The sequence below is a fragment of the Nematostella vectensis genome, chromosome 11, assembly GCF_932526225.1.
Source record: "Nematostella vectensis chromosome 11, jaNemVect1.1, whole genome shotgun sequence".
Lineage (NCBI taxonomy): Eukaryota > Metazoa > Cnidaria > Anthozoa > Actiniaria > Edwardsiidae > Nematostella > Nematostella vectensis.
This window is the reverse complement of record NC_064044.1, coordinates 11139144-11161054: the sequence shown is the minus strand read 5'-3', so window position 1 is coordinate 11161054 and position 21911 is coordinate 11139144. Positions and strand designations below refer to the sequence as shown.

At 42.8% G+C, this 21911-nt stretch overlaps 60 non-coding genes across 60 annotated transcripts; all 60 read left to right on the top strand.

The window, feature by feature from the left end:
• The first annotated feature begins 513 nt into the window (after positions 1–513).
• On the top strand, positions 514–585 carry Trnaw-cca. Its single transcript has one exon. It is a non-coding gene; the product is annotated as a tRNA-Trp (tRNA).
• Positions 586–658: 73 nt separating this feature from the next.
• Trnaw-cca lies at positions 659–730 on the top strand. Its single transcript has one exon. It is a non-coding gene; the product is annotated as a tRNA-Trp (tRNA).
• Positions 731–950: 220 nt separating this feature from the next.
• On the top strand, positions 951–1022 carry Trnaw-cca. The gene has a single exon. It is a non-coding gene; the product is annotated as a tRNA-Trp (tRNA).
• A 73-nt stretch (positions 1023–1095) lies between these two features.
• Trnaw-cca lies at positions 1096–1167 on the top strand. Its single transcript has one exon. It is a non-coding gene; the product is annotated as a tRNA-Trp (tRNA).
• Positions 1168–1530: 363 nt separating this feature from the next.
• On the top strand, positions 1531–1602 carry Trnaw-cca. Its single transcript has one exon. It is a non-coding gene; the product is annotated as a tRNA-Trp (tRNA).
• A 73-nt stretch (positions 1603–1675) lies between these two features.
• On the top strand, positions 1676–1747 carry Trnaw-cca. Its single transcript has one exon. It is a non-coding gene; the product is annotated as a tRNA-Trp (tRNA).
• A 218-nt stretch (positions 1748–1965) lies between these two features.
• Trnaw-cca lies at positions 1966–2037 on the top strand. The gene has a single exon. It is a non-coding gene; the product is annotated as a tRNA-Trp (tRNA).
• Positions 2038–2902: 865 nt separating this feature from the next.
• Trnaw-cca lies at positions 2903–2974 on the top strand. The gene has a single exon. It is a non-coding gene; the product is annotated as a tRNA-Trp (tRNA).
• Positions 2975–3639: 665 nt separating this feature from the next.
• Trnaw-cca lies at positions 3640–3711 on the top strand. The gene has a single exon. It is a non-coding gene; the product is annotated as a tRNA-Trp (tRNA).
• A 73-nt stretch (positions 3712–3784) lies between these two features.
• Trnaw-cca lies at positions 3785–3856 on the top strand. Its single transcript has one exon. It is a non-coding gene; the product is annotated as a tRNA-Trp (tRNA).
• Positions 3857–4076: 220 nt separating this feature from the next.
• Trnaw-cca lies at positions 4077–4148 on the top strand. The gene has a single exon. It is a non-coding gene; the product is annotated as a tRNA-Trp (tRNA).
• Positions 4149–4511: 363 nt separating this feature from the next.
• Positions 4512–4583, top strand: Trnar-ccg. The gene has a single exon. It is a non-coding gene; the product is annotated as a tRNA-Arg (tRNA).
• Positions 4584–4656: 73 nt separating this feature from the next.
• Trnas-cga lies at positions 4657–4728 on the top strand. Its single transcript has one exon. It is a non-coding gene; the product is annotated as a tRNA-Ser (tRNA).
• Positions 4729–4801: 73 nt separating this feature from the next.
• Trnaw-cca lies at positions 4802–4873 on the top strand. Its single transcript has one exon. It is a non-coding gene; the product is annotated as a tRNA-Trp (tRNA).
• Positions 4874–5239: 366 nt separating this feature from the next.
• On the top strand, positions 5240–5311 carry Trnaw-cca. Its single transcript has one exon. It is a non-coding gene; the product is annotated as a tRNA-Trp (tRNA).
• A 531-nt stretch (positions 5312–5842) lies between these two features.
• Positions 5843–5914, top strand: Trnaw-cca. The gene has a single exon. It is a non-coding gene; the product is annotated as a tRNA-Trp (tRNA).
• Positions 5915–6442: 528 nt separating this feature from the next.
• Positions 6443–6514, top strand: Trnal-uaa. Its single transcript has one exon. It is a non-coding gene; the product is annotated as a tRNA-Leu (tRNA).
• A 73-nt stretch (positions 6515–6587) lies between these two features.
• Positions 6588–6659, top strand: Trnaw-cca. The gene has a single exon. It is a non-coding gene; the product is annotated as a tRNA-Trp (tRNA).
• A 665-nt stretch (positions 6660–7324) lies between these two features.
• Positions 7325–7396, top strand: Trnaw-cca. Its single transcript has one exon. It is a non-coding gene; the product is annotated as a tRNA-Trp (tRNA).
• A 73-nt stretch (positions 7397–7469) lies between these two features.
• Positions 7470–7541, top strand: Trnaw-cca. The gene has a single exon. It is a non-coding gene; the product is annotated as a tRNA-Trp (tRNA).
• Positions 7542–7761: 220 nt separating this feature from the next.
• Trnaw-cca lies at positions 7762–7833 on the top strand. Its single transcript has one exon. It is a non-coding gene; the product is annotated as a tRNA-Trp (tRNA).
• Positions 7834–8196: 363 nt separating this feature from the next.
• On the top strand, positions 8197–8268 carry Trnaw-cca. Its single transcript has one exon. It is a non-coding gene; the product is annotated as a tRNA-Trp (tRNA).
• A 665-nt stretch (positions 8269–8933) lies between these two features.
• Trnaw-cca lies at positions 8934–9005 on the top strand. The gene has a single exon. It is a non-coding gene; the product is annotated as a tRNA-Trp (tRNA).
• Positions 9006–9078: 73 nt separating this feature from the next.
• Positions 9079–9150, top strand: Trnaw-cca. Its single transcript has one exon. It is a non-coding gene; the product is annotated as a tRNA-Trp (tRNA).
• Positions 9151–9370: 220 nt separating this feature from the next.
• Trnaw-cca lies at positions 9371–9442 on the top strand. Its single transcript has one exon. It is a non-coding gene; the product is annotated as a tRNA-Trp (tRNA).
• A 363-nt stretch (positions 9443–9805) lies between these two features.
• Positions 9806–9877, top strand: Trnaw-cca. Its single transcript has one exon. It is a non-coding gene; the product is annotated as a tRNA-Trp (tRNA).
• A 220-nt stretch (positions 9878–10097) lies between these two features.
• Trnaw-cca lies at positions 10098–10169 on the top strand. Its single transcript has one exon. It is a non-coding gene; the product is annotated as a tRNA-Trp (tRNA).
• Positions 10170–10532: 363 nt separating this feature from the next.
• Trnaw-cca lies at positions 10533–10604 on the top strand. The gene has a single exon. It is a non-coding gene; the product is annotated as a tRNA-Trp (tRNA).
• A 220-nt stretch (positions 10605–10824) lies between these two features.
• Positions 10825–10896, top strand: Trnaw-cca. The gene has a single exon. It is a non-coding gene; the product is annotated as a tRNA-Trp (tRNA).
• Positions 10897–11561: 665 nt separating this feature from the next.
• Trnaw-cca lies at positions 11562–11633 on the top strand. Its single transcript has one exon. It is a non-coding gene; the product is annotated as a tRNA-Trp (tRNA).
• A 218-nt stretch (positions 11634–11851) lies between these two features.
• Positions 11852–11923, top strand: Trnaw-cca. The gene has a single exon. It is a non-coding gene; the product is annotated as a tRNA-Trp (tRNA).
• A 363-nt stretch (positions 11924–12286) lies between these two features.
• On the top strand, positions 12287–12358 carry Trnaw-cca. The gene has a single exon. It is a non-coding gene; the product is annotated as a tRNA-Trp (tRNA).
• Positions 12359–12431: 73 nt separating this feature from the next.
• Positions 12432–12503, top strand: Trnaw-cca. The gene has a single exon. It is a non-coding gene; the product is annotated as a tRNA-Trp (tRNA).
• A 73-nt stretch (positions 12504–12576) lies between these two features.
• Trnaw-cca lies at positions 12577–12648 on the top strand. The gene has a single exon. It is a non-coding gene; the product is annotated as a tRNA-Trp (tRNA).
• Positions 12649–12721: 73 nt separating this feature from the next.
• Positions 12722–12793, top strand: Trnaw-cca. The gene has a single exon. It is a non-coding gene; the product is annotated as a tRNA-Trp (tRNA).
• A 220-nt stretch (positions 12794–13013) lies between these two features.
• Trnaw-cca lies at positions 13014–13085 on the top strand. The gene has a single exon. It is a non-coding gene; the product is annotated as a tRNA-Trp (tRNA).
• Positions 13086–13763: 678 nt separating this feature from the next.
• Positions 13764–13835, top strand: Trnaw-cca. Its single transcript has one exon. It is a non-coding gene; the product is annotated as a tRNA-Trp (tRNA).
• Positions 13836–13908: 73 nt separating this feature from the next.
• On the top strand, positions 13909–13980 carry Trnaw-cca. Its single transcript has one exon. It is a non-coding gene; the product is annotated as a tRNA-Trp (tRNA).
• A 220-nt stretch (positions 13981–14200) lies between these two features.
• On the top strand, positions 14201–14272 carry Trnaw-cca. Its single transcript has one exon. It is a non-coding gene; the product is annotated as a tRNA-Trp (tRNA).
• Positions 14273–14345: 73 nt separating this feature from the next.
• On the top strand, positions 14346–14417 carry Trnaw-cca. The gene has a single exon. It is a non-coding gene; the product is annotated as a tRNA-Trp (tRNA).
• Positions 14418–14780: 363 nt separating this feature from the next.
• Positions 14781–14852, top strand: Trnaw-cca. The gene has a single exon. It is a non-coding gene; the product is annotated as a tRNA-Trp (tRNA).
• A 73-nt stretch (positions 14853–14925) lies between these two features.
• Positions 14926–14997, top strand: Trnaw-cca. Its single transcript has one exon. It is a non-coding gene; the product is annotated as a tRNA-Trp (tRNA).
• Positions 14998–15215: 218 nt separating this feature from the next.
• Trnaw-cca lies at positions 15216–15287 on the top strand. Its single transcript has one exon. It is a non-coding gene; the product is annotated as a tRNA-Trp (tRNA).
• Positions 15288–16152: 865 nt separating this feature from the next.
• Positions 16153–16224, top strand: Trnaw-cca. Its single transcript has one exon. It is a non-coding gene; the product is annotated as a tRNA-Trp (tRNA).
• Positions 16225–16889: 665 nt separating this feature from the next.
• Trnaw-cca lies at positions 16890–16961 on the top strand. The gene has a single exon. It is a non-coding gene; the product is annotated as a tRNA-Trp (tRNA).
• Positions 16962–17034: 73 nt separating this feature from the next.
• On the top strand, positions 17035–17106 carry Trnaw-cca. The gene has a single exon. It is a non-coding gene; the product is annotated as a tRNA-Trp (tRNA).
• A 220-nt stretch (positions 17107–17326) lies between these two features.
• On the top strand, positions 17327–17398 carry Trnaw-cca. The gene has a single exon. It is a non-coding gene; the product is annotated as a tRNA-Trp (tRNA).
• Positions 17399–17761: 363 nt separating this feature from the next.
• Trnar-ccg lies at positions 17762–17833 on the top strand. Its single transcript has one exon. It is a non-coding gene; the product is annotated as a tRNA-Arg (tRNA).
• A 73-nt stretch (positions 17834–17906) lies between these two features.
• On the top strand, positions 17907–17978 carry Trnas-cga. The gene has a single exon. It is a non-coding gene; the product is annotated as a tRNA-Ser (tRNA).
• A 73-nt stretch (positions 17979–18051) lies between these two features.
• Positions 18052–18123, top strand: Trnaw-cca. Its single transcript has one exon. It is a non-coding gene; the product is annotated as a tRNA-Trp (tRNA).
• Positions 18124–18489: 366 nt separating this feature from the next.
• Positions 18490–18561, top strand: Trnaw-cca. Its single transcript has one exon. It is a non-coding gene; the product is annotated as a tRNA-Trp (tRNA).
• Positions 18562–19092: 531 nt separating this feature from the next.
• Positions 19093–19164, top strand: Trnaw-cca. Its single transcript has one exon. It is a non-coding gene; the product is annotated as a tRNA-Trp (tRNA).
• Positions 19165–19692: 528 nt separating this feature from the next.
• On the top strand, positions 19693–19764 carry Trnal-uaa. Its single transcript has one exon. It is a non-coding gene; the product is annotated as a tRNA-Leu (tRNA).
• A 73-nt stretch (positions 19765–19837) lies between these two features.
• Positions 19838–19909, top strand: Trnaw-cca. Its single transcript has one exon. It is a non-coding gene; the product is annotated as a tRNA-Trp (tRNA).
• A 665-nt stretch (positions 19910–20574) lies between these two features.
• Positions 20575–20646, top strand: Trnaw-cca. The gene has a single exon. It is a non-coding gene; the product is annotated as a tRNA-Trp (tRNA).
• Positions 20647–20719: 73 nt separating this feature from the next.
• Trnaw-cca lies at positions 20720–20791 on the top strand. Its single transcript has one exon. It is a non-coding gene; the product is annotated as a tRNA-Trp (tRNA).
• Positions 20792–21011: 220 nt separating this feature from the next.
• Trnaw-cca lies at positions 21012–21083 on the top strand. The gene has a single exon. It is a non-coding gene; the product is annotated as a tRNA-Trp (tRNA).
• A 218-nt stretch (positions 21084–21301) lies between these two features.
• Trnaw-cca lies at positions 21302–21373 on the top strand. The gene has a single exon. It is a non-coding gene; the product is annotated as a tRNA-Trp (tRNA).
• A 73-nt stretch (positions 21374–21446) lies between these two features.
• Trnas-cga lies at positions 21447–21518 on the top strand. The gene has a single exon. It is a non-coding gene; the product is annotated as a tRNA-Ser (tRNA).
• Positions 21519–21591: 73 nt separating this feature from the next.
• Positions 21592–21663, top strand: Trnaw-cca. Its single transcript has one exon. It is a non-coding gene; the product is annotated as a tRNA-Trp (tRNA).
• The last annotated feature ends 248 nt before the right edge of the window (positions 21664–21911 follow it).

Below are 21911 nucleotides of genomic sequence, written 5' to 3'. Positions count from 1 at the left end.
CTATGCTCATCCAAATTCTGAGCAGATAAAAAGATTTTTAAAATGGTAACAACCGTTGACTCCGTGGCGCAATGGTTGCGCTTCTCACTCCAGATCAGAAGGTTGTGTTTTCAAATCACGTCGGGGTCAGTTTCTGTTTTCGATTTTCTAAATCACTAAAATTCTGAAAAGGTAACAAAATTGCAACATGCTTAGCAGGGTTGACTCCGTAGCGCAATTGTACCGCGTCTGACTCCAGATCAGAAGTTTGCGTGTTCAAATCACGTCGGGGTCAGTTTCTTTTTTTTTTCTTTTTCTAATTCACCAAAATTCTAAATACATAACAAATTTGCAAAATGCTTAGCACAGTTGACTCCGTGGCGCAATGGTAGCGCGTCAGAGAAAAAGATTTTTACAATGCTAACCACAGTTGACTTCGTGGGGCAATTGTAGCGCTTCGCACTCCAGATCAGAAGGTTGCGTTTTCAAATCACGTCGTAGTCAGTTTCTGTTTTCGATTTGCTTAGCACAGTTGACTCCGTGGCGCAATGGTAGCTCGTCTGACTCCAGATCAGAAGGTTGCGTGTTCAAATCACGTCGGGGTCAGTTTCTGTTTTCTTTTTTCCAATTCACAAAAATTCTAAATACGTAACAAATCTGCAAAATGCTTAGCACAGTTGACTCCGTGGCGCAATGGTAGCGCGTCTGACTCCAGATCAGAAGGTTGCGTGTTCAAATCTCGTCGGGGTCAGTTTCGATTTTCCTTTTTCTATGCTCATCCAAATTCTGAGCAGATAAAAATATTTTTAAAATGGTAACCACCGTTGACTCCTTGGCGCAATGGTAGCGCTTCTTACTCCAGATCAGAAGGTTGCGTTTTCAAATCACCTCGTGGTCAGTTTTTGTTTTCGATTTTCTAATTCATCAAAATTCTGAATTGGTAACAAACATGCAACATGCTTAGCACTGTTGACTCCGTGGCGCAATGGTAGCGCGTCTGACTCCAGATCAGAAGGTTGCGTGTTCAAATCACGTCGGGGTCAGTTTCTGTTTTCGATTTTCTAATTCATCAAAATTCTGAATTGGTAACAAACATGCAACATGCTTAGCACTGTTGACTCCGTGGCGCAATGGTAGCGCGTCTGACTCCAGATCAGAAGGTTGCGTGTTCAAATCACGTCGGGGTCAGTTTCTGTTTTCGTTTTTCTAATTCACCAAAATTCTAAATACGTAACAAATCTGCAACATGCTTAGCACGGTTGACTCCGTGGCGCAATGGTACCGCGTCTGACTCCAGATCAGAAGGTTGCGTTTTCAAATCACGTCGGGGTCAGTTTCTGTTTTCGATTTTCTAAATCACAAAAATTCTGAAAAGGTAACAAAATTGCAACATGCTTAGCAGGGATGACTCCGTGGGGCAATGGTACCGCGTCTGACTCCAGATCAGAAGGTTGCGTGTTCAAATCACGTCGGGGTCAGTTTCTGTTTTCGATTTTCTAAATCACCAAAATTCTGAAAAGGCAACAAAATTGCAACATGCTTAGCACTGTTGACTACGTGGCGCAATGGTAGCGCGTCTGACTCCAGATCAGAAGGTTGCGTGTTCAAATCACGTCGGGGTCAGTTTCTGTTTTCTTTTTTCCAATTCACCAAAATTCTAAATACCTAACAAATCTGCAACATGCTTAGCACTGTTGACTCCGTGGCGCAATGGTAGCGCGTCTGACTCCAGATCAGAAGGTTGCGTTTTCAAATCACGTCGGGGTCAGTTTCTGTTTTCGATTTTCTAAATCACAAAAATTCTGAAAAGGTAACAAAATTGCAACATGCTTAGCAGGGGTGACTCCGTGTCGCAATGGTACCGCATCTTACTCCAGATCAGAAGGTTGCGTGTTCAAATCACGTCGGGGTCAGTTTCTGTTTTCTTTTTTCCAATTCACCAAAATTCTAAATACGTAACAAATCTGCAAAATGCGTAGCACAGTCGACTCCGTGGCGCAATGGTAGCGCGTCTGACTCCAGATCAGAAGGTTGCGTGTTCAAATCACGTCGGGGTCAGTTTCTATTTTCCTTTTTCTATGCTCATCCAAATTCTGAGCAGATAAAAAGATTTTTAAAATGGTAACAACCGTTGACTCCGTGGCGCAATGGTTGCGCTTCTCACTCCAGATCAGAAGGTTGTGTTTTCAAATCACGTCGGGGTCAGTTTCTGTTTTCGATTTTCTAAATCACTAAAATTCTGAAAAGGTAACAAAATTGCAACATGCTTAGCAGGGTTGACTCCGTAGCGCAATTGTACCGCGTCTGACTCCAGATCAGAAGTTTGCGTGTTCAAATCACGTCGGGGTCAGTTTCTTTTTTTTTCTTTTTCTAATTCACCAAAATTCTAATTACATAACAAATCTGCAAAATGCTTAGCACAGTTGACTCCGTGGCGCAATGGTAGCGCGTCAGAGAAAAAGATTTTTACAATGCTAACCACAGTTGACTTCGTGGGGCAATTGTAGCTCTTCGCACTCCAGATCAGAAGGTTGCGTTTTCAAATCAAGTCGCGGTCAGTTTCTGTTTTCTTTTTTCCAATTCACCAAAATTCTAAATACGTAACAAATCTGCAAAATGCATAGCACAGTTGACACCGTGGCGCAATGTTAGCACGTCTGACTCCAGGTCAGAAGGTTGCGTGTTCAAATCACGTCGGGGTCAGTTTCTATTTTCCTTTTTCTATGCTCATCCAAATTCTGAGCAGACAAAAATATTTTTAAAATGGTAACCACCGTTGACTCCGTGGCGCAATGGTAGCGCTTCTCACTCCAGATCAGAAGGTTGCGTTTTCAAGTCACGTCGGGGTCAGTTTCTGTTTTTGATTTTCTAATTCACCAAAATTCTAAATACGTAACAAATCTGCAAAATGCGTAGCACAGTTGACTCCGTGGCGCAATGGTAGCTCGTCTGACTCCAGATCAGAAGGTTGCGTGTTCAAATCACGTCGGGGTCAGTTTCTATTTTCCTTTTTCTATGCTCATCCAAATTCTGAGCAGACAAAAATATTTTTAAAATGGTAACCACAGTTGACTCCGTAACGCAATGGTAGCGCGTCTGACTCCAGATCAGAAGGTTGCGTGTTCAAATCACGTAGGGGTCAGTATCTATTTTCCTTTTTCTATGCTCATCCAAATTCTGAGCAGATAAAAAGATTTTTAAAATGGTAACAACCGTTGACTCCGTGGCGCAATGGTTGCGCTTCTCACTCCAGATCAGAAGGTTGTGTTTTCAAATCACGTCGGGGTCAGTTTCTGTTTTCGATTTTCTAAATCACTAAAATTCTGAAAAGGTAACAAAATTGCAACATGCTTAGCAGGGTTGACTCCGTAGCGCGTCTGACTCCAGATCAGAAGTTTGCGTGTTCAAATCAAGTCGGGGTCAGTTTCTTTTTTTTCTTTTTCTAATTCACCAAAATTCTAAATACATAACAAATTTGCAACATGCTTAGCACAGTTGACTCCGTGGCGCAATGGTAGCGCGTCAGAGAAAAAGATTTTTACAGTGCTAACCACAGTTGACTTCGTGGGGCAATTGTAGCGCTTCGCACTCCAGATCAGAAGGTTGCGTTTTCAAATCACGTCGTAGTCAGTTTCTGTTTTCGATTTGCTTAGCACAGTTGACTCCGTGGCGCAATGGTAGCGCGTCTGACTCCAGATCAGAAGGTTGCGTGTTCAAATCACGTCGGGGTCAGTTTCTGTTTTCTTTTTTCCAATTCACCAAAATTCTAAATACGTAACAAATCTGCGAAATGCTTAGCACAGTTGACTCCGTGGCGCAATGGTAGCGCGTCTGACTCCAGATCAGAAGGTTGCGTGTTCAAATCTCGTCGGGGTCAGTTTCTATTTTCCTTTTTCTATGCTCATCCAAATTCTGAGCAGATAAAAATATTTGTAAAATGGTAACCACCGTTGACTCCGTGGCGCAATGGTAGCGCTTCTTACTCCAGATCAGAAGGTTGCGTTTTCAAATCACGTCGTGGTCAGTTTTTGTTTTCGATTTTCTAATTCACCAAAATTCTGAATTGGTAACAAACATGCAACATGCTTAGCACTGTTGACTCCGTGGCGCAATGGTAGCGCGTCTGACTCCAGATCAGAAGGTTGCGTGTTCAAATCACGTCGGGGTCAGTTTCTGTTTTCGTTTTTCTAATTCACCAAAATTCTAAATACGTAACAAATCTGCAACATGCTTAGCACGGTTGACTCCGTGGCGCAATGGTACCGCGTCTGACTCCAGATCAGAAGGTTGCGTTTTCAAATCACGTCGGGGTCAGTTTCTGTTTCCGATTTTCTAAATCACAAAAATTCTGAAAAGGTAACAAAATTGCAACATGCTTAGCAGGGGTGACTCCGTGGGGCAATGGTACCGCGTCTGACTCCAGATCAGAAGGTTGCGTGTTCAAATCACGTCGGGGTCAGTTTCTGTTTTCGATTTTCTAAATCACCAAAATTCTGAAAAGGCAACAAAATTGCAACATGCTTAGCACTGTTGACTACGTGGCGCAATGGTAGCGCGTCTGACTCCGGATCAGAAGGTTGCGTGTTCAAATCACGTCGGGGTCAGTTTCTGTTTTCTTTTTTCCAATTCACCAAAATTCTAAATACGTAACAAATCTGCAAAATGCTTAGCACAGTTGACTCCGTGGCGCAATGGTAGAGCGTCTGACTCGAGATCAGAAAGTTGCGTGTTCAAATCACGTCGGGGTCAGTTTCTGTTTTCTTTTTTCCAATTCACCAAAATTCTAAATACGTAAAAAATCTGCAAAATGCTTAGCACAGTTGACTCCGTGGCGCAATGGTAGCGCGTCTGACTCCAGATCAGAAGGTTGCGTGTTCAAATCACGTCGGGGTCAGTTTCTATTTTCCTTTTTCTATGCTCATCCAAATTCGGAGCAGACAAAAATATTTTTAAAATGGTAACCACCGTTGACTCCGTGGCGCAATGGTAGCGCGTCTGACTCCAGATCAGAAGGTTGCCTTTTCAAATCACGTCGGGGTCAGTTTCTGTTTTTGATTTTCTTATTCACCAAAATTCTAAATACGTAACAAATCTGCAAAATGCGTAGCACAGTTGACTCCGTGGCGCAATGGTAGCCCGTCTGACTCCAGATCAGAAGGTTGCGTGTTCAAATCACGTCGGGTCAGTTTCTATTTTCCTTTTTCTATGCTCATCCAAATTCTGAGCAGACAAAAATATTTTTAAAATGGTAACCACAGTTGACTCCGTGGCGCAATGGTAGCGCGTCTGACTCCAGATCAGAAGGTTGCGTGTTCAAATCACGTCGTGGTCAGTATCTATTTTCCTTTTTCTATGCTCATCCAAATTCTGAGCAGATAAAAAGATTTTTAAAATGGTAACAACCGTTGACTCCGTGGCGCAATGGTTGCGCTTCTCACTCCAGATCAGAAGGTTGTGTTTTCAAATCACGTCGGGGTCAGTTTCTGTTTTCGATTTTCTAAATCACTAAAATTCTGAAAAGGTAACAAAATTGCAACATGCTTAGCAGGGTTGACTCCTTAGCGCAATTGTACAGCGTCTGACTCCAGATCAGAAGTTTGCGTGTTCAAATCACGTCGGGGTCAGTTTCTTTTTTTTTTCTTTTTCTAATTCACCAAAATTCTAAATACATAACAAATTTGCAAAATGCTTAGCACAGTTGACTCCGTGGCGCAATGGTAGCGCGTCAGAGAAAAAGATTTTTACAATGCTAACCACAGTTGACTTCGTGGGGCAATTGTAGCGCTTCGCACTCCAGATCAGAAGGTTGCGTTTTCAAATCACGTCGAAGTCAGTTTCTGTTTTCGATTTGCTTAGCACAGTTGACTCCGTGGCGCAATGGTAGCGCGTCTGACTCCAGATCAGAAGGTTGCGTGTTCAAATCACGTCGGGGTCAGTTTCTGTTTTCTTTTTTTCAATTCACCAAAATTCTAAATACGTAACAAATCTGCAAAATGCTTAGCACAGTTGACTCCGTGGCGCAATGGTAGCGCGTCAGAGAAAAAGATTTTTACAATGCTAACCACAGTTGACTTCGTGGGGCAATTGTAGCTCTTCGCACTCCAGATCAGAAGGTTGCGTTTTCAAATCACGTCGTAGTCAGTTTCTGTTTTCGATTTGCTTAGCACAGTTGACTCCGTGGCGCAATGGTAGCGCGTCTGACTCTAGATCAGAAGGTTGCGTGTTCAAATCAAGTCGCGGTCAGTTTCTGTTTTCTTTTTTCCAATTCACCAAAATTCTAAATACGTAACAAATCTGCAAAATGCATAGCACAGTTGACACCGTGGCGCAATGGTAGCGCGTCTGATTCCAGGTCAGAAGGTTGCGTGTTCAAATCACGTCGGGGTCACTTTCTATTTTCCTTTTTCTATGCTCATCCAAATTCTGAGCAGACAAAAATATTTTTAAAATGGTAACCACCGTTGACTCCGTGGCGCAATGGTAGCGCTTCTCACTTAAGATCAGAAGGTTGCGTTTTCAAGTCACGTCGGGGTCAGTTTCTGTTTTTGATTTTCTAATTCACCAAAATTCTAAATACGTAACAAATCTGCAAAATGCGTAGCACAGTTGACTCCGTGGCGCAATGGTAGCTCGTCTGACTCCAGATCAGAAGGTTGCGTGTTCAAATCACGTCGGGGTCAGTTTCTATTTTCCTTTTTCTATGCTCATCCAAATTCTGAGCAGACAAAAATATTTTTAAAATGGTAACCACAGTTGACTCCGTAACGCAATGGTAGCGCGTCTGACTCCAGATCAGAAGGTTGCGTGTTCAAATCACGTAGGGGTCAGTATCTATTTTCCTTTTTCTATGCTCATCCAAATTCTGAGCAGATAAAAAGATTTTTAAAATGGTAACAACCGTTGACTCCGTGGCGCAATGGTTGCGCTTCTCACTCCAGATCAGAAGGTTGTGTTTTCAAATCACGTCGGGGTCAGTTTCTGTTTTCGATTTTCTAAATCACTAAAATTCTGAAAAGGTAACAAAATTGCAACATGCTTAGCAGGGTTGACTCCGTAGCGCGTCTGACTCCAGATCAGAAGTTTGCGTGTTCAAATCAAGTCGGGGTCAGTTTCTTTTTTTTCTTTTTCTAATTCACCAAAATTCTAAATACATAACAAATTTGCAACATGCTTAGCACAGTTGACTCCGTGGCGCAATGGTAGCGCGTCAGAGAAAAAGATTTTTACAGTGCTAACCACAGTTGACTTCGTGGGGCAATTGTAGCGCTTCGCACTCCAGATCAGAAGGTTGCGTTTTCAAATCAGGTCGTAGTCAGTTTCTGTTTTCGATTTGCTTAGCACAGTTGACTCCGTGGCGCAATGGTAGCGCGACTGACTCCAGATCAGAAGGTTGCGTGTTCAAATCACGTCGGGGTCAGTTTCTGTTTTCTTTTTTCCAATTCACCAAAATTCTAAATACGTAACAAATCTGCGAAATGCTTAGCACAGTTGACTCCGTGGCGCAATGGTAGCGCGTCTGACTCCAGATCAGAAGGTTGCGTGTTCAAATCTCGTCGGGGTCAGTTTCTATTTTCCTTTTTCTATGCTCATCCAAATTCTGAGCAGATAAAAATATTTTTAAAATGGTAACCACCGTTGACTCCGTGGCGCAATGGTAGCGCTTCTTACTCCAGATCAGAAGGTTGCGTTTTCAAATCACGTCGGGGTCAGTTTCTGTTTTCGTTTTTCTAATTCACCAAAATTCTGAATTGGTAACAAACATGCAACATGCTTAGCACTGTTGACTCCGTGGCGCAATGGTAGCGCGTCTGACTCCAGATCAGAAGGTTGCGTGTTCAAATCACGTCGGGGTCAGTTTCTGTTTTCGTTTTTCTAATTCACCAAAATTCTAAATACGTAACAAATCTGCAACATGCTTAGCACGGTTGACTCCGTGGCGCAATGGTACCGCGTCTGACTCCAGATCAGAAGGTTGCGTTTTCAAATCACGTCGGGGTCAGTTTCTGTTTCCGATTTTCTAAATCACAAAAATTCTGAAAAGGTAACAAAATTGCAACATGCTTAGCAGGGGTGACTCCGTGGGGCAATGGTACCGCGTCTGACTCCAGATCAGAAGGTTGCGTGTTCAAATCACGTCGGGGTCAGTTTCTGTTTTTGATTTTCTAATTCACCAAAATTCTAAATACGTAACAAATCTGCAAAATGCGTAGCACAGTTGACTCCGTGGCGCAATGGTAGCTCGTCTGACTCCAGATCAGAAGGTTGCGTGTTCAAATCACGTCGGGGTCAGTTTCTATTTTCCTTTTTCTATGCTCATCCAAATTCTGAGCAGACAAAAATATTTTTAAAATGGTAACCACAGTTGACTCCGTAACGCAATGGTAGCGCGTCTGACTCCAGATCAGAAGGTTGCGTGTTCAAATCACGTAGGGGTCAGTATCTATTTTCCTTTTTCTATGCTCATCCAAATTCTGAGCAGATAAAAAGATTTTTAAAATGGTAACAACCGTTGACTCCGTGGCGCAATGGTTGCGCTTCTCACTCCAGATCAGAAGGTTGTGTTTTCAAATCACGTCGGGGTCAGTTTCTGTTTTCGATTTTCTAAATCACTAAAATTCTGAAAAGGTAACAAAATTGCAACATGCTTAGCAGGGTTGACTCCGTAGCGCGTCTGACTCCAGATCAGAAGTTTGCGTGTTCAAATCAAGTCGGGGTCAGTTTCTTTTTTTTCTTTTTCTAATTCACCAAAATTCTAAATACATAACAAATTTGCAACATGCTTAGCACAGTTGACTCCGTGGCGCAATGGTAGCGCGTCAGAGAAAAAGATTTTTACAGTGCTAACCACAGTTGACTTCGTGGGGCAATTGTAGCGCTTCGCACTCCAGATCAGAAGGTTGCGTTTTCAAATCAGGTCGTAGTCAGTTTCTGTTTTCGATTTGCTTAGCACAGTTGACTCCGTGGCGCAATGGTAGCGCGACTGACTCCAGATCAGAAGGTTGCGTGTTCAAATCACGTCGGGGTCAGTTTCTGTTTTCTTTTTTCCAATTCACCAAAATTCTAAATACGTAACAAATCTGCGAAATGCTTAGCACAGTTGACTCCGTGGCGCAATGGTAGCGCGTCTGACTCCAGATCAGAAGGTTGCGTGTTCAAATCTCGTCGGGGTCAGTTTCTATTTTCCTTTTTCTATGCTCATCCAAATTCTGAGCAGATAAAAATATTTTTAAAATGGTAACCACCGTTGACTCCGTGGCGCAATGGTAGCGCTTCTTACTCCAGATCAGAAGGTTGCGTTTTCAAATCACGTCGGGGTCAGTTTCTGTTTTCGTTTTTCTAATTCACCAAAATTCTGAATTGGTAACAAACATGCAACATGCTTAGCACTGTTGACTCCGTGGCGCAATGGTAGCGCGTCTGACTCCAGATCAGAAGGTTGCGTGTTCAAATCACGTCGGGGTCAGTTTCTGTTTTCGTTTTTCTAATTCACCAAAATTCTAAATACGTAACAAATCTGCAACATGCTTAGCACGGTTGACTCCGTGGCGCAATGGTACCGCGTCTGACTCCAGATCAGAAGGTTGCGTTTTCAAATCACGTCGGGGTCAGTTTCTGTTTCCGATTTTCTAAATCACAAAAATTCTGAAAAGGTAACAAAATTGCAACATGCTTAGCAGGGGTGACTCCGTGGGGCAATGGTACCGCGTCTGACTCCAGATCAGAAGGTTGCGTGTTCAAATCACGTCGGGGTCAGTTTCTGTTTTCGATTTTCTAAATCACCAAAATTCTGAAAAGGCAACAAAATTGCAACATGCTTAGCACTGTTGACTCCGTGGCGCAATGGTAGCGCGTCTGACTCCAGATCAGAAGGTTGCGTGTTCAAATCTCGTCGGGGTCAGTTTCTATTTTCCTTTTTCTATGCTCATCCAAATTCTGAGCAGATAAAAATATTTTTAAAATGGTAACCACCGTTGACTCCGTGGCGCAATGGTAGCGCTTCTTACTCCAGATCAGAAGGTTGCGTTTTCAAATCACGTCGTGGTCAGTTTTTGTTTTCGATTTTCTAATTCACCAAAATTCTGAATTGGTAACAAACATGCAACATGCTTAGCACTGTTGACTCCGTGGCGCAATGGTAGCGCGTCTGACTCCAGATCAGAAGGTTGCGTGTTCAAATCACGTCGGGGTCAGTTTCTGTTTTCGTTTTTCTAATTCACCAAAATTCTAAATACGTAACAAATCTGCAACATGCTTAGCACGGTTGACTCCGTGGCGCAATGGTACCGCGTCTGACTCCAGATCAGAAGGTTGCGTTTTCAAATCACGTCGGGGTCAGTTTCTGTTTTCGATTTTCTAAATCACAAAAATTCTGAAAAGGTAACAAAATTGCAACATGCTTAGCAGGGGTGACTCCGTGGGGCAATGGTACCGCGTCTGACTCCAGATCAGAAGGTTGCGTGTTCAAATCACGTCGGGGTCAGTTTCTGTTTTCTTTTTTCCAATTCACCAAAATTCTAAATACCTAACAAATCTGCAACATGCTTAGAACTGTTGACTCCGTGGCGCAATGGTAGCGCGTCTGACTCCAGATCAGAAGGTTGCGTGTTCAAATCTCGTCGGGGTCAGTTTCTATTTTCCTTTTTCTATGCTCATCCAAATTCTGAGCAGATAAAAATATTTTTAAAATGGTAACCACCGTTGACTCCTTGGCGCAATGGTAGCGCTTCTTACTCCTGATCAGAAGGTTGCGTTTTCAAATCACGTCGTGGTCAGTTTTTGTTTTCGATTTTCTAATTCATTAAAATTCTGAATTGGTAACAAACATGCAACATGCTTAGCACTGTTGACTCCGTGGCGCAATGGTAGCGCGTCTGACTCCAGATCAGAAGGTTGCGTGTTCAAATCACGTCGGGGTCAGTTTCTGTTTTCGTTTTTCTAATTCTAAATACGTAACAAATCTGCAACATGCTTAGCACGGTTGACTCCGTGGCGCAAAGGTACCGCGTCTGACTCCAGATCAGAAGGTTGCGTGTTCAAATCACGTAGGGGTCAGTATCTATTTTCCTTTTTCTATGCTTATCCAAATTCTGAGCAGATAAAAAGATTTTTAAAATGGTAACAACCGTTGACTCCGTGGCGCAATGGTTGCGCTTCTCACTCCAGATCAGAAGGTTGTGTTTTCAAATCACGTATGGGTCAGTTTCTGTTTTCGATTTTCTAAATCACTAAAATTCTGAAAAGGTAACAAAATTGCAACATGCTTAGCAGGGTTAACTCCGTAGCGCAATTGTACCGCGTCTGACTCCAGATCAGAAGTTTGCGTGTTCAAATCAAGTCGGGGTCAGTTTCTTTTTTTTTCTTTTTCTAATTCACCAAAATTCTGAATACATAACAAATTTGCAAAATGCTTAGCAAAGTTGACTCCGTGGCGCAATGGTAGCGCGTCAGAGAAAAAGATTTTTACAGTGCTAACCACAGTTGACTTCGTGGGGCAATTGTAGCCCTTCGCACTCCAGATCAGAAGGTTGCGTTTTCAAATCACGTCGGGGTCCGTTTTTGTTTTCGATTTGCTTAGCACAGTTGACTCCGTGGCGCAATGGTAGCGCGTCTGACTCCAGATCAGAAGGTTGCGTGTTCAAATCACGTCGGGGTCAGTTTCTGTTTTCTTTTTTCCAATTAACCAAAATTCTAAATACGTACCAAATCTGCAAAATGCTTAGCACAGTTGACTCCGTGGCGCAATGGTAGCGCGTCTGACTCCAGATCAGAAGGTTGCGTTTTCAAATCACGTCGTGGTCAGTTTCTGTTTTCGATTTTCTAATTCACCAAAATTCTGAATTGGTAACAAACATGCAACATGCTTAGCACTGTTGACTCCGTGGCGCAATGGTAGCGCGTCTGACTCCAGATCAGAAGGTTGCGTGTTCAAATCACGTCGGGGTCAGTTTCTGTTTTCGTTTTTCTAATTCACCAAAATTCTAAATACGTAACAAATCTGCAACATGCTTAGCACGGTTGAATCCGTGGCGCAATGGTACCGCGTCTGACTCCAGATCAGAAGGTTGCGTTTTCAAATCACGTCGGGGTCAGTTTCCGTTTTCGATTTTCTAAATCACAAAAATTCTGAAAAGGTAACAAAATTGCAACATGCTTAGCAGGGGTGACTCCGTGGGGCAATGGTACCGCGTCTGACTCCAGATCAGAAGGTTGCGTGTTCAAATCACGTCGGGGTCAGTTTCTGTTTTCGATTTTCTAAATCACCAAAATTCTGAAAAGGCAACAAAATTGCAACATGCTTAGCACTGTTGACTACGTGGCGCAATGGTAGCGCGTCTGACTCCAGATCAGAAGGTTGCGTGTTCAAATCACGTCGGGGTCAGTTTCTGTTTTCTTTTTTCCAATTCACCAAAATTCTAAATACCTAACAAATCTGCAAAATGCTTACCACTGTTGACTCCGTGGCGCAATGGTAGCGCGTCTGACTCCAGATCAGAAGGTTGCGTTTTCAAATCACGTCGGGGTCAGTTTCTGTTTTCTTTTTTCCAATTCACCAAAATTCTAAATACGTAACAAATCTGCAAAATGCTTAGCACAGTTGACTCCGTGGCGCAATGGTAGCGCGTCTGACTCCAGATCAGAAGGTTGCGTGTTCAAATCACGTCGGGGTCAGTTTCTGTTTTCTTTTTTCCAATTCACCAAAATTCTAAATACGTAACAAATCTGCAAAATGCTTAGCACAGTTGACTCCGTGGCGCAATGGTAGCGCGTCTGACTCCAGCTCAGAAGGTTGCGTGTTCAAATCACGTCGGGGTCAGTTTCTATTTTCCTTTTTCTATGCTCATCCAAATTCTGAGCAGACAAAAATATTTTTAAAATGGTAACCACCGTTGACTCCGTGGCGCAATGGTAGCGCGTCTGACTCCAGATCAGAAGGTTGCCTTTTCAAATCACGTCGGGGTCAGTTTCTGTTTTTGATTTTCTAATTCACCAAAATTCTAAATACGTAACAAATCTGCAAAATGCGTAGCACAGTTGACTCCGTGGCGCAATGGTAGCGCGTCTGAATCCAGATCAGAAGGTTGCGTGTTCAAATCACGTCGGGGTCAGTTTCTATTTTCCTTTTTCTATGCTCATCCAAATTCTGAGCAGACAAAAATATTTTTAAAATGGTAACCACAGTTGACTCCGTAACGCAATGGTAGCGCGTCTGACTCCAGATCAGAAGGTTGCGTGTTCAAATCACGTAGGGGTCAGTATCTATTTTCCTTTTTCTATGCTCATCCAAATTCTGAGCAGATAAAAAGATTTTTAAAATGGTAACAACCGTTGACTCCGTGGCGCAATGGTTGCGCTTCTCACTCCAGATCAGAAGGTTGTGTTTTCAAATCACGTCGGGGTCAGTTTCTGTTTTCGATTTTCTAAATCACTAAAATTCTGAAAAGGTAACAAAATTGCAACATGCTTAGCAGGGTTGACTCCGTAGCGCAATTGTACCGCGTCTGACTCCAGATCAGAAGTTTGCGTGTTCAAATCACGTCGGGGTCAGTTTCTTTTTTTTTTCTTTTTCTAATTCACCAAAATTCTAAATACATAACAAATTTGCAAAATGCTTAGCACAGTTGACTCCGTGGCGCAATGGTAGCGCGTCAGAGAAAAAGATTTTTACAATGCTAACCACAGTTGACTTCGTGGGGCAATTGTAGCGCTTCGCACTCCAGATCAGAAGGTTGCGTTTTCAAATCACGTCGTAGTCAGTTTCTGTTTTCGATTTGCTTAGCACAGTTGACTCCGTGGCGCAATGGTAGCTCGTCTGACTCCAGATCAGAAGGTTGCGTGTTCAAATCACGTCGGGGTCAGTTTCTGTTTTCTTTTTTCCAATTCACAAAAATTCTAAATACGTAACAAATCTGCAAAATGCTTAGCACAGTTGACTCCGTGGCGCAATGGTAGCGCGTCTGACTCCAGATCAGAAGGTTGCGTGTTCAAATCTCGTCGGGGTCAGTTTCGATTTTCCTTTTTCTATGCTCATCCAAATTCTGAGCAGATAAAAATATTTTTAAAATGGTAACCACCGTTGACTCCTTGGCGCAATGGTAGCGCTTCTTACTCCAGATCAGAAGGTTGCGTTTTCAAATCACCTCGTGGTCAGTTTTTGTTTTCGATTTTCTAATTCATCAAAATTCTGAATTGGTAACAAACATGCAACATGCTTAGCACTGTTGACTCCGTGGCGCAATGGTAGCGCGTCTGACTCCAGATCAGAAGGTTGCGTGTTCAAATCACGTCGGGGTCAGTTTCTGTTTTCGATTTTCTAATTCATCAAAATTCTGAATTGGTAACAAACATGCAACATGCTTAGCACTGTTGACTCCGTGGCGCAATGGTAGCGCGTCTGACTCCAGATCAGAAGGTTGCGTGTTCAAATCACGTCGGGGTCAGTTTCTGTTTTCGTTTTTCTAATTCACCAAAATTCTAAATACGTAACAAATTTGCAACATGCTTAGCACGGTTGACTCCGTGGCGCAATGGTACCGCGTCTGACTCCAGATCAGAAGGTTGCGTTTTCAAATCACGTCGGGGTCAGTTTCTGTTTTCGATTTTCTAAATCACAAAAATTCTGAAAAGGTAACAAAATTGCAACATGCTTAGCAGGGATGACTCCGTGGGGCAATGGTACCGCGTCTGACTCCAGATCAGAAGGTTGCGTGTTCAAATCACGTCGGGGTCAGTTTCTGTTTTCGATTTTCTAAATCACCAAAATTCTGAAAAGGCAACAAAATTGCAACATGCTTAGCACTGTTGACTACGTGGCGCAATGGTAGCGCGTCTGACTCCAGATCAGAAGGTTGCGTGTTCAAATCACGTCGGGGTCAGTTTCTGTTTTCTTTTTTCCAATTCACCAAAATTCTAAATACCTAACAAATCTGCAACATGCTTAGCACTGTTGACTCCGTGGCGCAATGGTAGCGCGTCTGACTCCAGATCAGAAGGTTGCGTTTTCAAATCACGTCGGGGTCAGTTTCTGTTTTCGATTTTCTAAATCACAAAAATTCTGAAAAGGTAACAAAATTGCAACATGCTTAGCAGGGGTGACTCCGTGTCGCAATGGTACCGCATCTTACTCCAGATCAGAAGGTTGCGTGTTCAAATCACGTCGGGGTCAGTTTCTGTTTTCTTTTTTCCAATTCACCAAAATTCTAAATACGTAACAAATCTGCAAAATGCGTAGCACAGTCGACTCCGTGGCGCAATGGTAGCGCGTCTGACTCCAGATCAGAAGGTTGCGTGTTCAAATCACGTCGGGGTCAGTTTCTATTTTCCTTTTTCTATGCTCATCCAAATTCTGAGCAGATAAAAAGATTTTTAAAATGGTAACAACCGTTGACTCCGTGGCGCAATGGTTGCGCTTCTCACTCCAGATCAGAAGGTTGTGTTTTCAAATCACGTCGGGGTCAGTTTCTGTTTTCGATTTTCTAAATCACTAAAATTCTGAAAAGGTAACAAAATTGCAACATGCTTAGCAGGGTTGACTCCGTAGCGCAATTGTACCGCGTCTGACTCCAGATCAGAAGTTTGCGTGTTCAAATCACGTCGGGGTCAGTTTCTTTTTTTTTCTTTTTCTAATTCACCAAAATTCTAATTACATAACAAATCTGCAAAATGCTTAGCACAGTTGACTCCGTGGCGCAATGGTAGCGCGTCAGAGAAAAAGATTTTTACAATGCTAACCACAGTTGACTTCGTGGGGCAATTGTAGCTCTTCGCACTCCAGATCAGAAGGTTGCGTTTTCAAATCAAGTCGCGGTCAGTTTCTGTTTTCTTTTTTCCAATTCACCAAAATTCTAAATACGTAACAAATCTGCAAAATGCATAGCACAGTTGACACCGTGGCGCAATGTTAGCACGTCTGACTCCAGGTCAGAAGGTTGCGTGTTCAAATCACGTCGGGGTCAGTTTCTATTTTCCTTTTTCTATGCTCATCCAAATTCTGAGCAGACAAAAATATTTTTAAAATGGTAACCACCGTTGACTCCGTGGCGCAATGGTAGCGCTTCTCACTCCAGATCAGAAGGTTGCGTTTTCAAGTCACGTCGGGGTCAGTTTCTGTTTTTGATTTTCTAATTCACCAAAATTCTAAATACGTAACAAATCTGCAAAATGCGTAGCACAGTTGACTCCGTGGCGCAATGGTAGCTCGTCTGACTCCAGATCAGAAGGTTGCGTGTTCAAATCACGTCGGGGTCAGTTTCTATTTTCCTTTTTCTATGCTCATCCAAATTCTGAGCAGACAAAAATATTTTTAAAATGGTAACCACAGTTGACTCCGTAACGCAATGGTAGCGCGTCTGACTCCAGATCAGAAGGTTGCGTGTTCAAATCACGTAGGGGTCAGTATCTATTTTCCTTTTTCTATGCTCATCCAAATTCTGAGCAGATAAAAAGATTTTTAAAATGGTAACAACCGTTGACTCCGTGGCGCAATGGTTGCGCTTCTCACTCCAGATCAGAAGGTTGTGTTTTCAAATCACGTCGGGGTCAGTTTCTGTTTTCGATTTTCTAAATCACTAAAATTCTGAAAAGGTAACAAAATTGCAACATGCTTAGCAGGGTTGACTCCGTAGCGCGTCTGACTCCAGATCAGAAGTTTGCGTGTTCAAATCAAGTCGGGGTCAGTTTCTTTTTTTTCTTTTTCTAATTCACCAAAATTCTAAATACATAACAAATTTGCAACATGCTTAGCACAGTTGACTCCGTGGCGCAATGGTAGCGCGTCAGAGAAAAAGATTTTTACAGTGCTAACCACAGTTGACTTCGTGGGGCAATTGTAGCGCTTCGCACTCCAGATCAGAAGGTTGCGTTTTCAAATCACGTCGTAGTCAGTTTCTGTTTTCGATTTGCTTAGCACAGTTGACTCCGTGGCGCAATGGTAGCGCGTCTGACTCCAGATCAGAAGGTTGCGTGTTCAAATCACGTCGGGGTCAGTTTCTGTTTTCTTTTTTCCAATTCACCAAAATTCTAAATACGTAACAAATCTGCGAAATGCTTAGCACAGTTGACTCCGTGGCGCAATGGTAGCGCGTCTGACTCCAGATCAGAAGGTTGCGTGTTCAAATCTCGTCGGGGTCAGTTTCTATTTTCCTTTTTCTATGCTCATCCAAATTCTGAGCAGATAAAAATATTTTTAAAATGGTAACCACCGTTGACTCCGTTGCGCAATGGTAGCGCTTCTTACTCCAGATCAGAAGGTTGCGTTTTCAAATCACGTCGTGGTCAGTTTTTGTTTTCGATTTTCTAATTCACCAAAATTCTGAATTGGTAACAAACATGCAACATGCTTAGCACTGTTGACTCCGTGGCGCAATGGTAGCGCGTCTGACTCCAGATCAGAAGGTTGCGTGTTCAAATCACGTCGGGGTCAGTTTCTGTTTTCGTTTTTCTAATTCACCAAAATTCTAAATACGTAACAAATCTGCAACATGCTTAGCACGGTTGACTCCGTGGCGCAATGGTACCGCGTCTGACTCCAGATCAGAAGGTTGCGTTTTCAAATCACGTCGGGGTCAGTTTCTGTTTCCGATTTTCTAAATCACAAAAATTCTGAAAAGGTAACAAAATTGCAACATGCTTAGCAGGGGTGACTCCGTGGGGCAATGGTACCGCGTCTGACTCCAGATCAGAAGGTTGCGTGTTCAAATCACGTCGGGGTCAGTTTCTGTTTTCGATTTTCTAAATCACCAAAATTCTGAAAAGGCAACAAAATTGCAACATGCTTAGCACTGTTGACTACGTGGCGCAATGGTAGCGCGTCTGACTCCGGATCAGAAGGTTGCGTGTTCAAATCACGTCGGGGTCAGTTTCTGTTTTCTTTTTTCCAATTCACCAAAATTCTAAATACGTAACAAATCTGCAAAATGCTTAGCACAGTTGACTCCGTGGCGCAATGGTAGAGCGTCTGACTCGAGATCAGAAAGTTGCGTGTTCAAATCACGTCGGGGTCAGTTTCTGTTTTCTTTTTTCCAATTCACCAAAATTCTAAATACGTAAAAAATCTGCAAAATGCTTAGCACAGTTGACTCCGTGGCGCAATGGTAGCGCGTCTGACTCCAGATCAGAAGGTTGCGTGTTCAAATCACGTCGGGGTCAGTTTCTATTTTCCTTTTTCTATGCTCATCCAAATTCTGAGCAGACAAAAATATTTTTAAAATGGTAACCACCGTTGACTCCGTGGCGCAATGGTAGCGCGTCTGACTCCAGATCAGAAGGTTGCCTTTTCAAATCACGTCGGGGTCAGTTTCTGTTTTTGATTTTCTTATTCACCAAAATTCTAAATACGTAACAAATCTGCAAAATGCGTAGCACAGTTGACTCCGTGGCGCAATGGTAGCCCGTCTGACTCCAGATCAGAAGGTTGCGTGTTCAAATCACGTCGGGTCAGTTTCTATTTTCCTTTTTCTATGCTCATCCAAATTCTGAGCAGACAAAAATATTTTTAAAATGGTAACCACAGTTGACTCCGTGGCGCAATGGTAGCGCGTCTGACTCCAGATCAGAAGGTTGCGTGTTCAAATCACGTCGTGGTCAGTATCTATTTTCCTTTTTCTATGCTCATCCAAATTCTGAGCAGATAAAAAGATTTTTAAAATGGTAACAACCGTTGACTCCGTGGCGCAATGGTTGCGCTTCTCACTCCAGATCAGAAGGTTGTGTTTTCAAATCACGTCGGGGTCAGTTTCTGTTTTCGATTTTCTAAATCACTAAAATTCTGAAAAGGTAACAAAATTGCAACATGCTTAGCAGGGTTGACTCCTTAGCGCAATTGTACAGCGTCTGACTCCAGATCAGAAGTTTGCGTGTTCAAATCACGTCGGGGTCAGTTTCTTTTTTTTTTCTTTTTCTAATTCACCAAAATTCTAAATACATAACAAATTTGCAAAATGCTTAGCACAGTTGACTCCGTGGCGCAATGGTAGCGCGTCAGAGAAAAAGATTTTTACAATGCTAACCACAGTTGACTTCGTGGGGCAATTGTAGCGCTTCGCACTCCAGATCAGAAGGTTGCGTTTTCAAATCACGTCGAAGTCAGTTTCTGTTTTCGATTTGCTTAGCACAGTTGACTCCGTGGCGCAATGGTAGCGCGTCTGACTCCAGATCAGAAGGTTGCGTGTTCAAATCACGTCGGGGTCAGTTTCTGTTTTCTTTTTTTCAATTCACCAAAATTCTAAATACGTAACAAATCTGCAAAATGCTTAGCACAGTTGACTCCGTGGCGCAATGGTAGCGCGTCAGAGAAAAAGATTTTTACAATGCTAACCACAGTTGACTTCGTGGGGCAATTGTAGCTCTTCGCACTCCAGATCAGAAGGTTGCGTTTTCAAATCACGTCGTAGTCAGTTTCTGTTTTCGATTTGCTTAGCACAGTTGACTCCGTGGCGCAATGGTAGCGCGTCTGACTCTAGATCAGAAGGTTGCGTGTTCAAATCAAGTCGCGGTCAGTTTCTGTTTTCTTTTTTCCAATTCACCAAAATTCTAAATACGTAACAAATCTGCAAAATGCATAGCACAGTTGACACCGTGGCGCAATGGTAGCGCGTCTGATTCCAGGTCAGAAGGTTGCGTGTTCAAATCACGTCGGGGTCACTTTCTATTTTCCTTTTTCTATGCTCATCCAAATTCTGAGCAGACAAAAATATTTTTAAAATGGTAACCACCGTTGACTCCGTGGCGCAATGGTAGCGCTTCTCACTTAAGATCAGAAGGTTGCGTTTTCAAGTCACGTCGGGGTCAGTTTCTGTTTTTGATTTTCTAATTCACCAAAATTCTAAATACGTAACAAATCTGCAAAATGCGTAGCACAGTTGACTCCGTGGCGCAATGGTAGCTCGTCTGACTCCAGATCAGAAGGTTGCGTGTTCAAATCACGTCGGGGTCAGTTTCTATTTTCCTTTTTCTATGCTCATCCAAATTCTGAGCAGACAAAAATATTTTTAAAATGGTAACCACAGTTGACTCCGTAACGCAATGGTAGCGCGTCTGACTCCAGATCAGAAGGTTGCGTGTTCAAATCACGTAGGGGTCAGTATCTATTTTCCTTTTTCTATGCTCATCCAAATTCTGAGCAGATAAAAAGATTTTTAAAATGGTAACAACCGTTGACTCCGTGGCGCAATGGTTGCGCTTCTCACTCCAGATCAGAAGGTTGTGTTTTCAAATCACGTCGGGGTCAGTTTCTGTTTTCGATTTTCTAAATCACTAAAATTCTGAAAAGGTAACAAAATTGCAACATGCTTAGCAGGGTTGACTCCGTAGCGCGTCTGACTCCAGATCAGAAGTTTGCGTGTTCAAATCAAGTCGGGGTCAGTTTCTTTTTTTTCTTTTTCTAATTCACCAAAATTCTAAATACATAACAAATTTGCAACATGCTTAGCACAGTTGACTCCGTGGCGCAATGGTAGCGCGTCAGAGAAAAAGATTTTTACAGTGCTAACCACAGTTGACTTCGTGGGGCAATTGTAGCGCTTCGCACTCCAGATCAGAAGGTTGCGTTTTCAAATCAGGTCGTAGTCAGTTTCTGTTTTCGATTTGCTTAGCACAGTTGACTCCGTGGCGCAATGGTAGCGCGACTGACTCCAGATCAGAAGGTTGCGTGTTCAAATCACGTCGGGGTCAGTTTCTGTTTTCTTTTTTCCAATTCACCAAAATTCTAAATACGTAACAAATCTGCGAAATGCTTAGCACAGTTGACTCCGTGGCGCAATGGTAGCGCGTCTGACTCCAGATCAGAAGGTTGCGTGTTCAAATCTCGTCGGGGTCAGTTTCTATTTTTCTTTTTCTATGCTCATCCAAATTCTGAGCAGATAAAAATATTTTTAAAATGGTAACCACCGTTGACTCCGTGGCGCAATGGTAGCGCTTCTTACTCCAGATCAGAAGGTTGCGTTTTCAAATCACGTCGTGGTCAGTTTTTGTTTTCGATTTTCTAATTCACCAAAATTCTGAATTGGTAACAAACATGCAACATGCTTAGCACTGTTGACTCCGTGGCGCAATGGTAGCGCGTCTGACTCCAGATCAGAAGGTTGCGTGTTCAAATCACGTCGGGGTCAGTTTCTGTTTTCGTTTTTCTAATTCACCAAAATTCTAAATACGTAACAAATCTGCAACATGCTTAGCACGGTTGACTCCGTGGCGCAATGGTACCGCGTCTGACTCCAGATCAGAAGGTTGCGTTTTCAAATCACGTCGGGGTCAGTTTCTGTTTCCGATTTTCTAAATCACAAAAATTCTGAAAAGGTAACAAAATTGCAACATGCTTAGCAGGGGTGACTACGTGGCGCAATGGTAGCGCGTCTGACTCCAGATCAGAAGGTTGCGTGTTCAAATCACGTCGGGGTCAGTTTCTGTTTTCTTTTTTCCAATTCACCAAAATTCTAAATACGTAACAAATCTGCAAAATGCTTAGCACAGTTGACTCCGTGGCGCAATGGTAGAGCGTCTGACTCGAGATCAGAAAGTTGCGTGTTCAAATCACGTCGGGGTCAGTTTCTGTTTTCTTTTTTCCAATTCACCAAAATTCTAAATACGTAAAAAATCTGCAAAATGCTTAGCACAGTTGACTCCGTGGCGCAATGGTAGCGCGTCTGACTCCAGATCAGAAGGTTGCGTGTTCAAATCACGTCGGGGTCAGTTTCTATTTTCCTTTTTCTATGCTCATCCAAATTCTGAGCAGACAAAAATATTTTTAAAATGGTAACCACCGTTGACTCCGTGGCGCAATGGTAGCGCGTCTGACTCCAGATCAGAAGGTTGCCTTTTCAAATCACGTCGGGGTCAGTTTCTGTTTTTGATTTTCTTATTCACCAAAATTCTAAATACGTAACAAATCTGCAAAATGCGTAGCACAGTTGACTCCGTGGCGCAATGGTAGCCCGTCT